The sequence below is a fragment of the Mauremys mutica genome, chromosome 2, assembly GCF_020497125.1.
Source record: "Mauremys mutica isolate MM-2020 ecotype Southern chromosome 2, ASM2049712v1, whole genome shotgun sequence".
NCBI lineage: Eukaryota > Metazoa > Chordata > Testudines > Geoemydidae > Mauremys > Mauremys mutica.
In genome coordinates this window covers 232,109,810-232,124,367 of record NC_059073.1, presented here as the reverse complement: position 1 = coordinate 232,124,367, position 14,558 = coordinate 232,109,810, and the positions used below count along the sequence as shown (strand labels likewise).

The 14,558-nt window shown below is 43.0% G+C and overlaps 1 protein-coding gene across 1 annotated transcript in view; it reads left to right on the top strand.

Annotated features, from left to right (window-relative positions):
- Window positions 1-1,094: 1,094 nt before the first annotated feature.
- The window catches only part of SNX10 (sorting nexin 10), a 59,819-nt gene continuing 46,355 nt past the window's right edge, over window positions 1,095-14,558 (top strand). Inside the window, exon 1 of the mRNA XM_045006150.1 lies at window positions 1,095-1,208. The gene's annotated coding sequence lies outside the window, so the exon portion shown is untranslated. The remainder of the gene's footprint in view (window positions 1,209-14,558) is intronic.

The window sequence follows — 14,558 nt, the reverse complement described above, 5'->3', positions numbered from 1 at the left end:
AAGGGCAATAATATATTCTCAGTCTTATTCTCTATCCCCTTTTTAATGATTCCTAACATCCTGTTTGCTTTTTTGACCGCCTCTGCACACTGCGTGGACATCTTCAGAGAACTATCCACGATAACTCCAAGATCTTTTTCCTGACTCGTTGTAGCTAAATTAGCCCCCATCATGTTGTATGTATAGTTGGGGTTATTTTTTCCAATGTGCATTACTTTACATTTATCCACATTAAATTTCATTTGCCATTTTGTTGCCCAATCACTTAGTTTTGTGAGATCTTTTTGAAGTTCTTCACAATCTGCTTTGGTCTTAACTATCTTGAGTAGTTTAGTATCATCTGCAAACTTTGCCACCTCACTGTTTACCCCTTTCTCCAGATCATTTATGAATAAATTGAATAGGATTGGTCCTAGGACTGACCCTTGGGGAACACCACTAGTTACCCCTCTCCATTCTGAGAATTGACCATTAATTCCTACCCTTTGTTCCCTGTCCTTTAACCAGTTCTCAATCCATGAAAGGACCTTTCCTTTTATCCCATGACAGCTTAATTTACGTAAGAGCCTTTTTTAGTGGCCCAACTTCTGCTGGTGAGAAAGACAAGCTTTTGGCTTGCCCCGAGCTCTTTAAGTTCCCAGCACGGTTCAGTACCTCACCAGAGCTGAACTTTGCTTTATGCTAAATCAGAGCGTGTGGCCAGATAGCACGTCTGACAAATCAGGCCACTTTTTTTTTTTGTTTGGAGCGAGTGGGGTTTAGTTGCATGTATGATACAAAGCCCCTAACATCCGCCTGCGCGGTCACCCTAAACCTGATTCACACAGGAAACCCAGCCCGAGGCACCTGCTGTGACACCCCCGCCCCCAGGAAGCCCAGCTGTGCTGCTGCAGCCGCCGCAGGAGGGCGTGTCAGACTGTGCAGCCGCAGCCGCCGGGGCCCAGCAGACCCCATCCGCCTCCAGCGCAGAGCACCATCCTCCTTCCCGCTGCCTCGCCTGGGCGCCTCCCCACCCACGTGCCCTCCCAGCGGGGCACAGCCAAGCGAGCGCCCCCGCCCCCCCCCCCCCGCGGGTCACGTGAGCGCCGAGTCCCCGCCCCTGGCTGCCTTAGGCTGGGAGAGCGGCTGTGCCCGCGCTGCTGCCTGCCGAGCTCGTGCCGACGCCGCTGCCGGGGAGCGGGCGGAGCGCGGGAGCCGCCGCCGTCGGGGTGAGTAGGGCAGGCGCGGGGCCGAGCGGACAGGGCTAGCGGGGCCCGGCCGCGCAGGGGGGCGGGTTTCATTTCGTTCTCTGCTCTGCCAGGGCTGGCACTTGGCGGCTCTGTCACCCCGAGGCGCTCGTGCTCCCCTGGGGGAGGAGGCAGATGCACCGGGTAGCCTGGGTCTGGGTCTGGTGGGGTTTGGAGACAGGGAATCCTCGTTCACAACCTTCGGGGTCCAAGGGAGCAGCCTTTGCTGTAGGGGGGCCTAGGACGGGGATCACTGGCTCCCCTGCTAAAGCTGGAGCTGCTGCCAGCGCTGCTGAGAACCAGGGGCGGAGGGAGGGGCGGCCGGTCCGATGTAGCAGTTTTTCCCCATCGACAAGCAATTACTGTCTTGCGTTAATGGGCTTTGAAGCGCCAAAAAGGATAATGAGTTTCTCGATATGTGTTCGAGTGGATGTTAATGCACCGCTTCTACTTAACAGGGACGGTCATATGAGGTGGCATGGGCTGTATACTCTGGTATTCTCTCTTCAAGTCTATGCCTACCTTGGCTGTTTTAGGTAGCTCTCCCCCTGTTGCAGTAGTGAGGGAAAACGTGCAAGTTGACTATTTGTATTCATACCACTAAGTCACGTGAGAGGGGGGTTCCCTGTCTGAGGCCAGCTAGCCACGAGTCTAGGCTAGAACTCTCACCAGCAATATTAGTGCTAGCTAGTGCAATGGGCAGACCCAGCCTATATGGTTTGGGGCAAATGATACAATAATTGTACTACATGTACCATAGTTACAACATGATTTGGTCTTGTGCGTGCAGGACAATCAAACCATATTGTAACACAATCAAGGCACTACTGTGTAGTAGTGTAGATCAGTGCATAGTGGTTATTGCCCAGACCCAGTTCCTGCAGAATGGACCACTGGTTTTGGGTTTCTTGGAGTGAAGGGATGTAGATGGTTTTTTTTTTTTTAAAATGAAACAGGTAAATGAATTAGATTTGAGCTATTGCCATCTTTGAGGACACTGGCTATAGCCAATGTGCTCAAGGGCGTGATTGTTATATGTATACTGGGGACTTTTTCCATTTGAGATCCCACATTTGGTAAAAAACTATTACTGATTCCTTTTCAGAATATGCCTTTCTTGCAAATTTGTTAGCTATCACAGGACTTGCTTCTCCAGAATAGTATAAAGTATTAATTGTAACAACAGATAAATCATTTCTCCCTGTACTAGATAGGTTTTTTTCTTTGATAAACTGCCAAAAATAAGAAGTCGTGTACTATGCCCAGCTTTATCTAATAAGGCTTTAATTCCACTGAGCTTTTCTAAAAACATTGTAAGTGGTATATCCACATCACTAGGGCACCAGATGGTATAAAGCTTGACCCTTATTCTGCTCTCACATCCATCAGTGTAAATAGTAAACTTGGAGCATAAGTGAAATCAGAATCAGGCCCCTTAAAATATTATAATTACTAGTGTAGCATCTGGGAGCCCCACTTATGCACCAGGACCATTGTGATAGGCACTGCACAAACAGAGAACAAAAAGACAGTTTCTGGCTCAGAGACATCTGATGGACAGACAAATATATTCATTACTTATTATAACATAACTTTTTAACCCCCCCATATTTAATTTTGCCTGCACCCACACATTTCTACTCTCTTCTTTCCCGTCTTGATTATTTTTTAAAATAGCCATGCTAGTTTTCATAAATTCATACGATGTTCACTTTTCTGTCATTTTCTTATAAACCCAGTACTGAACACCAATATTAATTTGTTTTAATATGGCATATAATGTATCCACAACTGTTCATAAGACTGAAAATTCATTAAGAAATTCTGCCAACATTTTAATAGATTTTAAATTTATATGCCTAAATAAATAATGCAGCTGTATTACTTGCATGTATTTATACTGCTTTTAGGTGAGTTCGTGAGAAGTCCAAAGTTCTAGATATGGTAGTTAATCAATAGCCACTATTGAAATTTTGCTTGTGTATTCTAAAATCCCCATTTTTTCCCTCTTTGGCGGCAACATGAATGCTAGAGTTAGAGATTAATGCTTTTTATATCACCTGAAAGAAAAAGTTCCTGCTTTCACATGATAAAGTTACAAGTATTACTTCCTAGATCTAGTTGTTTGGAGATTGTGATAGCTGAAATAATATCTTCTTTGAAGTGCATGTTTAAAAAAGATGATAGTTAGAATTATTAGTATTATTTTAAGGTGCATTTTGCCCACAATTTGTTAAGGCCATCCCAATGGAAAAATATCACTTCTTTTTTTGTTCTTGTGGTACATGAAATATGCTTAAGTCTGATCCTCTATAAGCTTTCAGTTTTCTGGTTTCTTCTTGCGGCCTGACTTTGTGATGTGGCTAGGTAAATATTATCTTTACCCTCCACAGTCTCTCTCAGGGCTTGTCAACACTTGAAAGTTGTTTCAGATTGTTTTTGTGTATTAACTGATCGGGAACAATTGTTCCAAAAGCAGCTTGTCCTCACTGCTTTATGCCAATTGAAGCTGCTTCCCTTTTGAATCATCTTGTCCACATGGTGCTGTGTTTTACTGAAATATGCGCACAGCATTCAGGGCAGAAATCCCATGGTGCAGTGTTCTGCCACTAGGTGCTATGCATTTGGGGATTTTTCTTGTGGCACATAATAGGATACCTACTAGAAGCCACTTCTGGGACTTTGGGTCAAATGAAAAAATTCCCATCATTCCTCTCCTTTTATCCCATCATTCACCTGGCTTTTGCAACCCAGCGCCATTGTCAAACTGTTGTCAGGCAGCATGGGGAAGACATGGCTGAGTGCTGTGATCCTGATGTAGTTAACACAAACTGGCAGATGCACATATATTGGCAGTCATGCTTTGGGTAACTTGAGAGACAGCCAGGGTGGTGCTGTGGCAATAAGAGCACAAGAGGATGATGAAATTGAGCAGTGACCCCTGTATGAACTTTTCCAAGAGCAACTTCTCTCAGTGAGCTGCCACTTCTGGACTCAGGTGACCAGCACTTACAGATGGAACAGGATAGTGCTGCAGACCTGGGAAGATCAGCAGTGGTACAGCACTTAAGGATGAGAGAGCCCACTTTACTAGAAATCTATGCAGAGCTCACCCCAGAGCAGTAGTAGTGGAACACCTACATGAGAGCTCCCTTCAGCATGGAGATGCATGTGGCCATTGCTATCTGGAAGCTTGCCATCATGATTGCTAGTGGTCTTTAGTTAACCAGTTTGGTATTGGTAGATCAACTGTGGGGCTGTTGTCCTGGAGGTATATGCTGCTTTCAAGAAGTACCGGCTCCTTTTTATAACTTCTTTTAATGAAAATCCTCTTAATTCTATCCCTGATTACCTTAGTGTGGGACACCACAAACTCTTACATGTTTATCATCTCTCTTTGTAATTTCTTGACATTTGGGGAAAAAAGAAGGAAACACTTCTCTAGCTGGTTGATTTTAAAAAACAAAACACAACTTGTTAGAAGTTGCTCAGAAGTGTGGAATGTTTTAAGTAACCCTGGCCCAAATGGAGAATTTGGCAGAGGGCAGGTGACTAATTCAACGTGTCATGTCTCTGTAATATATCATATTGATATCACTTCCACATATGTGATCTGTAGCATGCACAGGCTCTTGGTTTTGGAATCAAGGAAAGGTGCTCCATCTGGATAATTTAAGATCAGGTGATCTTTTTCCTAGTTAAATATTCTGCTAAAACCTATTTAATCACAGGAAAATAACTCTTTAGCTTATTTTTTCTGATACTAAAAGTACTTGAGCCAAGATTCTAAAAGGTATTTAGGCTCCTAACTTCCATTGAAATCAGTGGAAGTTAGGAGCCTAAATTCCTTTGAGGATCTGTGCCTAGGAGAAAACTGTAGCTGTATCCTCCAGGAATTCTTGGCTCCAGATAAAATAAGTCTTGTTATTGAGTGTTAAATCCTGCTCATCTTACTGACTCACTCAAAAGGCCCTAATGAAGCCAGAGGGGTATGTGTAAGAATTTAGCCCCAAGTCTATCTGTCTAGGTAGTTATGGTATGTTGTCCATCCACTCAATATAGTATTTAAATTCTACCCACTGTTTAAAAATAGAAACAATTACCGTAATCTTTCTCTTTCTTTTCCCAGCCTGTAATAGCTTGGTTACTGTATATGGTTTTGAAACATGTATTTGTTTGTGTGGGTGAAGAATTTATTGAAGCAGAGCTAAATCAAGGACATGAGTTTGGCATTTAGTTTTTGGAAGTAGGTAGGCCTGTGGTCACTCCTATCACTGAGTTAGATCTATAATTAGGTGCATATCTCTTCCTCTGTTGGTCAACAGTATGGATGTTCCATTGAAATATAATGTGGAGAGAGAAAGAGAGGAGGTCTCTTGGTCAGCTATGAACAGTCCTAATGGAGGGCTCTGAACACCAAGACGGGATCTTGAGTAGGGTGAGCAGATGTCCCGATTTTTTTTATAGGGACAGTACTGATTTTGGGGTCTTATATATGCTCCTATTACCCTACAACCCCCATCCTGATTTTTCATACTTGCTGTCTGGTCACCCTAATCTTGAACCAAATTTTGTATTCAATGGGAAGTCATTGCAGAGAGTGGAACATTGCAATGACTTATTAACAGTGACTTGTGATGCTAAGGAAACTGGCTGCTGCTTTTTATATGAGCTGGAGCTTTATTCTTAGATATGAGATGAAGTAATCAAGCCAAAAGGTAATGAATTCATGGATCTCTATGAGCAGCCTATGTCCAATGGGATGGAACACAATCTTCTATCCATTTGCAGTTGGAAGCAGACATTGTTTACCCCCATGGCTATTGGGGCACCAATTGGTGCCCCCTGAGAATAAAAAAAAATAAAAAAATCCCAAACCTGAAAACCAGCTTGACAATCCAAGGGCAGATCAAGCCCTCATCAGTGAGGGATGTTACACAAGAGGCAAGTTCTTTGAAGCCTTCTCCTCTTCTTACCAGCATCACCTGAATCTTGAGTTCAGCTTTAGCCAGCTGCTCTTCATCCAGGTCCTGATTTCTTCCTGACATTAAGATAACTGGGAGACATCCTTGTAGCAGGGTTCAGTCCTGGTGTGCATCCCCTTAGGGCATGGTAAGCCAGTACAGGCACTTGCCTTCAATTCCCTCAGGGTTTTCCCCAGTAATTCAGGCCCAGGAGATCTGACTGTCATGCTCCAGCCCCTGACCTCTCTGGGGAGTCTTTCACAGTTTTCTTGTGCCCTGGTCTTTAGACTCACAAACTGCTTCCCCTTGGTTTAGGACAGGGGTAGGCAACCTATGGCATATGTGCCAAAGGCGGCACGCAAGCTGATTTTCAGTGGCACTCACTCTGCTCGGGTCCTGGCCACCGGTCTGGGGGGCTCTGCATTTTAATTTAATTTTAAACGAAGCTTCTTAAACATTTTAAAAACCTCATTTGTTACATACAACAATAGCTTAGTTATATATTATAGAAAGAGACCTTCTAAAAACATTAAAATGTATTACTGGGGCACGCAAAACCTTAAATTAGAGTGAATAAGTGAAGACTCGGCACCCCACTTCTGAAAGGTTGCCGACCCCTGGTTTAGGAGCTCCACAGCTGGGCTGTGATACAGTCAGGCTTCCTCATCCCACCAGCATCTGAGTTCTGATCCTGCTCCAAGGAGCTTCCCTTGGTCTCTAGACTCACAATCTATTTCTCCTTTGTTCTGGGGCTGTGCTCTAGCTTAGGCTAGGGCCTTTTGTTTTCAGTTTTCTTTTATTTAATTTTTCCCAGGAATTTATCAGTGTTCATTACCACAACAATAAAAGGTGAAAATCAGTGCAAAAAGTACTAATTTTTCTGGGTAAATATTGGGGTTTATTTTGGTGGATGGAAAGATGGGGGGAAAAAGGTATTCAGTAGCTTTGAATTCTGTTCATTAATGTGGTTTGCTGCAGAACTAAAACAAAACTCAAAGCACAATGCCACCTCTAAGTTTAAGAAAACAATACATCTCTAATCCCCAAATAAAACTTTTTTCATTTGAATAAACCATTTGCTGTTGTAGACTTAGAACTATTAGCCCATAAATATTTACATTTAATAATTGGGCCACATAATATTTGCAGCGCATACACTCAACTTCATCCTTTTCTCCTGTTTTTTTTTAAAAACTCTTGAATACTTCCTTATGTTCTGAAACATATTCTGATATTTTTGTCTTCCCATTTTAGTGTGTCAGATCTTTAAACTGTTATCTGCGAACAGCTTGAAATGTGTACGTGGTGGGCGTGAGATTCATCAGTATGTTCAGATGCACACGCACTTCAGAGTTTGCATGCCTGCCTGTTTGTTTTATAGTGTGTATTTTCTTACTTCAACAGGCAGCTTTGCATATAGACAGAGACTAATGTATTATCGTAATACACGTATCTCATGCAAGGTATTTTTTCCTAATAAAACAAGTTATTTTTTATATATTTGAATGATACAAAAGTAGGGTGAAAGTCAGAAAAAAAATGAATACTTTTTGTAAAACTAGGGAATTTTTTGGTAAAAATCGGTTTAAACTGAAAACGAAGGGGCTTACTTATGGTGCAGATCCTCCGCCCACCAACATGCAGTTTCTGGTTCCCATCCAGGAACCCTTTTCACGGGCCCTACCCCTATGCTTCTGTTTCCCTTCCCCCAGCTCAGAACTGGGTTTTAGCATGTCAGGAGGCACCTGATTAACATCTGGCCCCATTCCCAGCTTGGCTGCTGATTCCTAGAACACCGGTTTTCATAAAGAGGGCACATCATGGAGCAGGAGTTGGCTGGCCCCCGGGCTCTACTGCTCATAAAGTGGACAGACCACCCTGTTACAGTGCTGTTTACATTTGCTGTAAAAGAGGTGTATTGTAAGGTACTGTCTGCATCTTGCTGGCACTTCAGACTCACGCTCTCAGTAGCTTCAGCAATTAGATATTGAATAATAAAAGCAAGAGGATTGAACTTTGCAGGAGAGGGCTCATAACGACCCTATAGTCTTGGTCTGAAAGAAAGGACTTCAGCCATTTCAAATGAGTTTCTGTTTGCTCTTGCATCATCTTACAGGCAGGATTTATTTGTGTTCAGTGGCATACAATGTCACAGAGAGGTCTAGAGGATGTGAGCTGATGTACTTCTATTGTCTAAGAACAAATACATTGAAACATAAGGGTTCTGTTATGGAGATCTTCCATAAGATGTCTTGGGGAATTTTGAGTGAGAAATGAAAACATGGCTTGTAAGCATGATGGTTTTTTTCCCTTGCTGTTGTCTTTAGTATTTTGGGGGGTTTCTGGCTTAAGGAAATACTTTTTTCCCCCTACCAGAGTGGACAGATGGAAGAGAAACACTATATTTTTATAACAAAGCATCTGCTTTACTGGAATGTGAACAGTGATTCATTTACGGAAGAAACACCATGACCTTTCCATGTATGTGCAGCCAACAGATTATTGGAATCTTAACTCCAACTTCCTGCTGCTCCTTTCCCTCAGGGTCCTAACTCCTAGCCAATTCTTTGTATACACACAATGACAATAATTATAATACATTTGGGTGTCTATTAATAAACTTGTTGTTTTTAATCACTTGTGTAGTAGGAATGTAAGTTTTGGATTATTCATAATATTGGTATCTCTTTTAATGAGATCTTGGTCACATTCTGGGAATGGGAATTTTTATTTCACCCAAGATGTCTTACTCAGAGCAGCGGAGAAAGAGGTTCTAAAAATCCAGCATTAAAGGGTAAATTCAAAAGCTGAATGGAAGACAGTACTTCACAGGGGGAAAGGCAATAGCTAAGTAACATGTGTAGTCATAAGCCTTATCGATAATAGAGCATGTTGGCAGTGCCAACATGTCTAACATGCCTGTGACATCCCCATTCACAAGAATTTGCAACAGTGCGCAAGTGTTTGCAGCTGCCATTGTGACTGAACTTGCTTTCAGCAAGGCTAAATGCTCTAGCCTTGTCCACACTATCGTTGTAGCTAGGAATGGAAATTTGGTCGGGTCCAAATCTTTCTGCTCTCTCAGGACTCTACAATGGGGACACGGGAGAAAAAGAAAATATGTTGTAGGCTGTGTATGGATGTCTTGTTTTTTTAATTATCGCCATCTTGAAGCTTCTCAGAGGTTTGGAATGTGAGTCATTCTGCAGCCAGAGAGGGATTATTAGACAGAGTGCAGGTGGCACAGTCAGACTTGCTTAATAAATCCCAGTTTCATTTACATCATCATGTAATATCACCTGGCTGTCACTGCCACATGTCTGGTGTGTGTGTATAATTATTTTTTGGGGGAGGGCTGATGATGATCAAGTTTGATTAATTAAATGGCTCTTTGATTCCCAGGTTCCTGTGTAATGCATGACACTCTCCTAGATAAATGTTTTTTAGGTGATTTCAATTCATTTTCCTGATAGAACAGTTCTTGATAGTAAGGGTGCTTGCCATGTGGTAGAATGGTAAGCATGCTTGATTGGAATTAGGCATCATAACGTTAAAGAGAATTCTTTCTATAAGTTGAGCATTTCATCAGCCATTGAGCTGAAGTCCTGCATGAATGTGAGCAGTTTCACCTAGGCATCTTGACAGTGGCTGCTCAAGTCCAAATTTCAGGAGGAACTCTGTAACTTGCTTCAGCATGCTTTACCAAAGGGCTGTTTTTGAAATTGTCCCTCATTGCTGACTTGTGGCCAGTGCTTAAATTGTAATGAAAGAGGTGCCGGGGGCTCAAGCAATTTTTTTTCCCATTCATAACCAATGCAGCAAATCTAGAGGTGCCGGGGCTGAGCCCCGGCACAAATTAAACACTGTTTGTGGCTGCCGAAATCCTGCTGATAATTTGGAGTCCCTTATGGAAAAGTGCCCAGTTTCATTTGAAACCGTCCTTGTTTCTTGTTAATAGCCATGTCAATGAAGTGCTTCTGCTGCTGGGGTGGAAGACCATGACTGAAATGTGCATTGGCAACCTGAGGCACAAGGACAGCTGGTCCTGATGGATCTTTAATTTGGTTAAATTAACATCTGAATACTGCATAGAACTAAGATGAGGATACATTTATTTTCCTTGGATTATTTCCTCATATTTTCAGTGGGGGCAGTGCTCTAACAACAACTGCTTGGCAGCAAGAGAGGACAAGTTGATGCTGTGAATGCCAAACTGGGGTATGAGAGAGAAGCAAAGATCCTGTTTGGACAAACAAATGGACATGTCCATGGCCTAGAGTACTGGACAAAATCCTGTGTCTGTGGGAAGAATGATTCAGACTTAGGCACAAATGCCCCTATATGGCTCTGTCAAAATGTTTAATACTAAGTTGTTTCCTTGTTGCAGGAAGTAACTTATTGTATGTTTTATGTAAGTAGTCTTGTCTGTTAACATATGAGTGGTGGGGTCCATCTGTATCTACCACAGCTGATCCTCTAAGGCCATGGGACTGATCCAAGGATTGGAAAATATGCCTTACAGCGAAAGTTTCAAGGTGCTCAATCTGTTTACCTTAAAAAGGTGATTTGATCATAGTTAATAAGTACCTACATATGGAACCAAAAATTTGATACTAGAGGGCTCTTCAGTCTAGCAGACAAAGCTATAATAAGATCCAGTGGCTGAGAGTTGAAGCTAGACAAGTTCAGAGTAGAAGGAAGGCACAAAATTTTAAGTGAGGGATAATTAACCGTTGGAACAACTCAAGGGGTTGTGATGGATTCTCCATCACTAGAAATTTTTAAATTAAGATTGGATGTTTTTCTAAAATCTCCTGTAGTTCAAACTGGAATTAATCCAGGGAAATCCTATGGCCTATGTTAGACAGGAGGTCAGACCAGATGATTGCAGTGATCCCTTCTGATTTTATAATCTATGAAAGAACAGCTTGACTTCCACTGACCGCTCAAAGTGAGTAGTTTTACAATCCCACTTGAGGGTCATAGGCTATAGCCAAAAGGAAACTAGCAACCCTACTTATTAATACAGTCAGAGGGTCATATTCATTGCTGGTATAACACTGTTTGTTTGAAGTCAATAGCTTACACCAGAGCTGAATTTATTCAAAATTGTCTAGAGAGGTCTGCATGTGGAGTAATGGAAGCACATGTGAATGAAACATTAGAGGAAGTGAAATTGAAACAGGAGAGCTTATTCTAATGTGGGGAGTTGCTGGTTAATGCAGTGTAGTTCTTGTGTGTGTGAATTTTATGTTAAATATAGAGAGGCTAGCGACACAAGATCCTTGCAGGTGTAAGGTGTAGGGAAGACTGCAGTCCTGGCAGACAGGGCCTAGCCAGGACAAGGAGGTGGAGGACAAGTCCCCAGCTGGGGACGGCCACCTGGCTGATGAATGACTCCTACCCACGGACTTAGCCCTTCAGCCTCAGAGTGGCCTCCCTCCTGGGGGCTCCTCCTTGCACTGCTGGGCTGAAGCCTCTGCCCTGGCAGGAGCATCCTCAGCCTGCCCTGCACCCTGTGCCTGCAGAGATCCTGTGTCACCGCAGGGAGCTTTCTGCAGTCCTGCTGTCATGGGGGTCTCTGCTCTGCCCCACTGGGACCACAGCCTTGTACCTGCTGGTGAGAGTATTGCCAGCCTTGTTGCAGCACAGGGCACCCTCTGCAGTTCCGCACAGCTCCACTCACTCCCCTCCGCAATCCTGCTGTCCTGGGGGTCTCTCTGCACTGCCACAGGGCCGGTGACAACCAATCCCTGAAGGCACATGGTGTGTGTGTGTGAGGCTGAACGAACTTTTTACCGATGGATATTTTTTGTTGTTGATTTCAATGTGTCAACTGAAATTCATGTTTACTGACATCTATTGATTTATATTAAATCCTGCCTAGCCTCAATATCTAGTATCTGTAAGATGCCAGACTGAGAACATTGGAAACCAAAGCTCTTTAATAAACAGAACTAGTCCTGCTTTGGGCAGTGCCAAGCCTTTTTTCCCCACCTCTTCTCTCCATGGTGCTGCAAACCCTGTTCTACTGGAAGGACTACTCTAGGGGTGAGAGGGCAGTCCCAGCGCCACACCCTTTGCCTCTGCTGAAACTAGTGGTGGTGGCTACAGTGACTTGAACAGAGACTATTAACTCATGTCACATAGGACAATTAGCTCCCGCCCCCCACTGCCCCAACAAGAATACCTGAAATTACCTGCAGTTTGAAGGAAAATTCCATGAAATAATTATTAGAAAACGCTCGTGTGGACTTTGTTTGTGGTAGATTTTGGTAGTGAATGGTCAACTGTTACCCAGCTCTGAAAACAAAATTACTCTTCCCTAGCAACAATTAAAGTTGGTTGTTAAGTTGGCTCCTTTAGAGATATCCAAAGATGGATGGATAGATATTGAGCAGAGGATCAGTGTTTCTTGTTTGCAGGAAGCATAACAAGAGGATTTGTGGAATGGACAAGAGGCTTCTGAATAATATCAGAACACATAAAAGCACCAGCAGATGCCACCAAATAACAAAAGGCTGATCATACCATTGCCATATAATCTAATATAAATACAACTTAAGATGTTGGGAGAGGTGAGGGATTTCTCTCTCCTTTATTCCATATTCTGCTGCCAGAGATTTAGAGACCGCCAATCCTTGAGTGAGTTGCAGAGCTTGAATAGGATGCTGGGGCAGAAAGCAATTGGTTCTTTTGATTATATTTATTTGCTTAGTGCTCAGGCCAGCCCTGAGCGCTCTCACTGGCAATTTTTTGTGCCTTGATAGTATTGCTATAAGTTTGGCTATTAGTTATGTTTGGGAGTGTAGGAAAATTGTCAGCCTGTCCTGTAGTGGCTCAAGAGTGTATCAATCTCAGGGGAAACTGTTAAGAAGCAGGGTACAAACTGTCAAATTGGTTGAGAGTTCTGTACTTAGATTTCACCAGCCAATCAAGTGTAAACTCTTCAAGCACTGTAACAGCCTGACCCTGAAGTCAGACTGTCCTCTTGGGTACTCTGATCTTTCTCACCATCTAGGCAAGCTTGTCTTTGTGATAGATGGTCCCTTACACCAAAAATCACAAAATATTTAGGCTACTTCAAGTCCCAAAGGACCACTCACTTAACTTAGGTGCAGCTGACCTGGGGTCTCTCACCAAAGACAACACTTGTAGCCAGTCCTATAATAAACTATCTGGAGATGTATTAACTAGGAAAAGGAAATGAGTTATTTACAAGGTTAAAGCAGGTAAACATACACACAAATGACTTAGCTTTAAGTTTCAAAAGGTAATAGAAGCTTCTATAATAAGCAAGCTCTATATGTTCCTTAGGGCTAATCCAGACTTAACACTGGGGATCTCCTGTTTACACCTAGAAAACCTTGCTCTCCAGAGTCCAAGCAGCATAGAGACACTGTTCCTCCTTGTTAGAGCAGAAGGGAGAAAGGAGTAAAAAGCCCTAAGATGCAAACTTAGCTGATCGGAGGAATTCACTTGCATGCCTCCTTTTCATGGGGAGAGCGCAATCAATAAAGTCTTTTGTTCTCTGGTGTTCCACAGTAGTTTATTTGGTGTTGAAGGGCCTTCTCTGTTTGGCAGGACCTAACACAGGGGTGGGCAAACCTTTTGGCATGAGGGCCACATCTGGGTATTGGTATGGAAATTATATGGCAGGCCATGAATGCTCACAAAATTAACAATTCAGAGATATTCAAATAAACTTTATTTAATAAAGATATATGCTAGTGGAAATAAACATAAAACCTTACTTACTATTAAAAATATCATAATGTATTACAATAATTAAACCAAACTTACATGCTTTCCATGCCCCCTCTCTCTAGTGTGGATTTGTTGGGCGTCAGCTTCCTGTCATTGGAACTCATTGAGATTCACCAGTCCCTTCCCTCAGAAATCTCCTCCTCCACGTAGGTCCTGACAGACCATAACTTTGAAAACCGCCACTGAGCACTCCCTGGCCAACTACTCTGTTTTATCCTCAACAATGGAAAATTAACACTACTAAAAACATCAGCGTCACCTAAGCCAACAAGTAGCAGGCACATGGGCTTGCATGTTCCAGGCTCTGATGGTGCATGAGGCACATTTGGGTTATGCAGTCAGAGTAACATGTGTGCTCTCACACCCGTCATGCAGGTCCTGAACTTGCTGGAGTGCTGGGCTCGCGCAGCGGGGCAATCCTTCGACCCTGCTTCCTGGCTGGAGTGGGGCAATGGAGCTTAAAGGCTGGATTTTGCCCACGCCTGACCTAACACTTTCTTTTGGATGTCAGCATTTCACAGTAATTAGTATCCATTTCCGGTCTAGTGATTTACGCAGTTTCAGAGGCTTACAATGCAAATGCTCACATATTACCTTTATC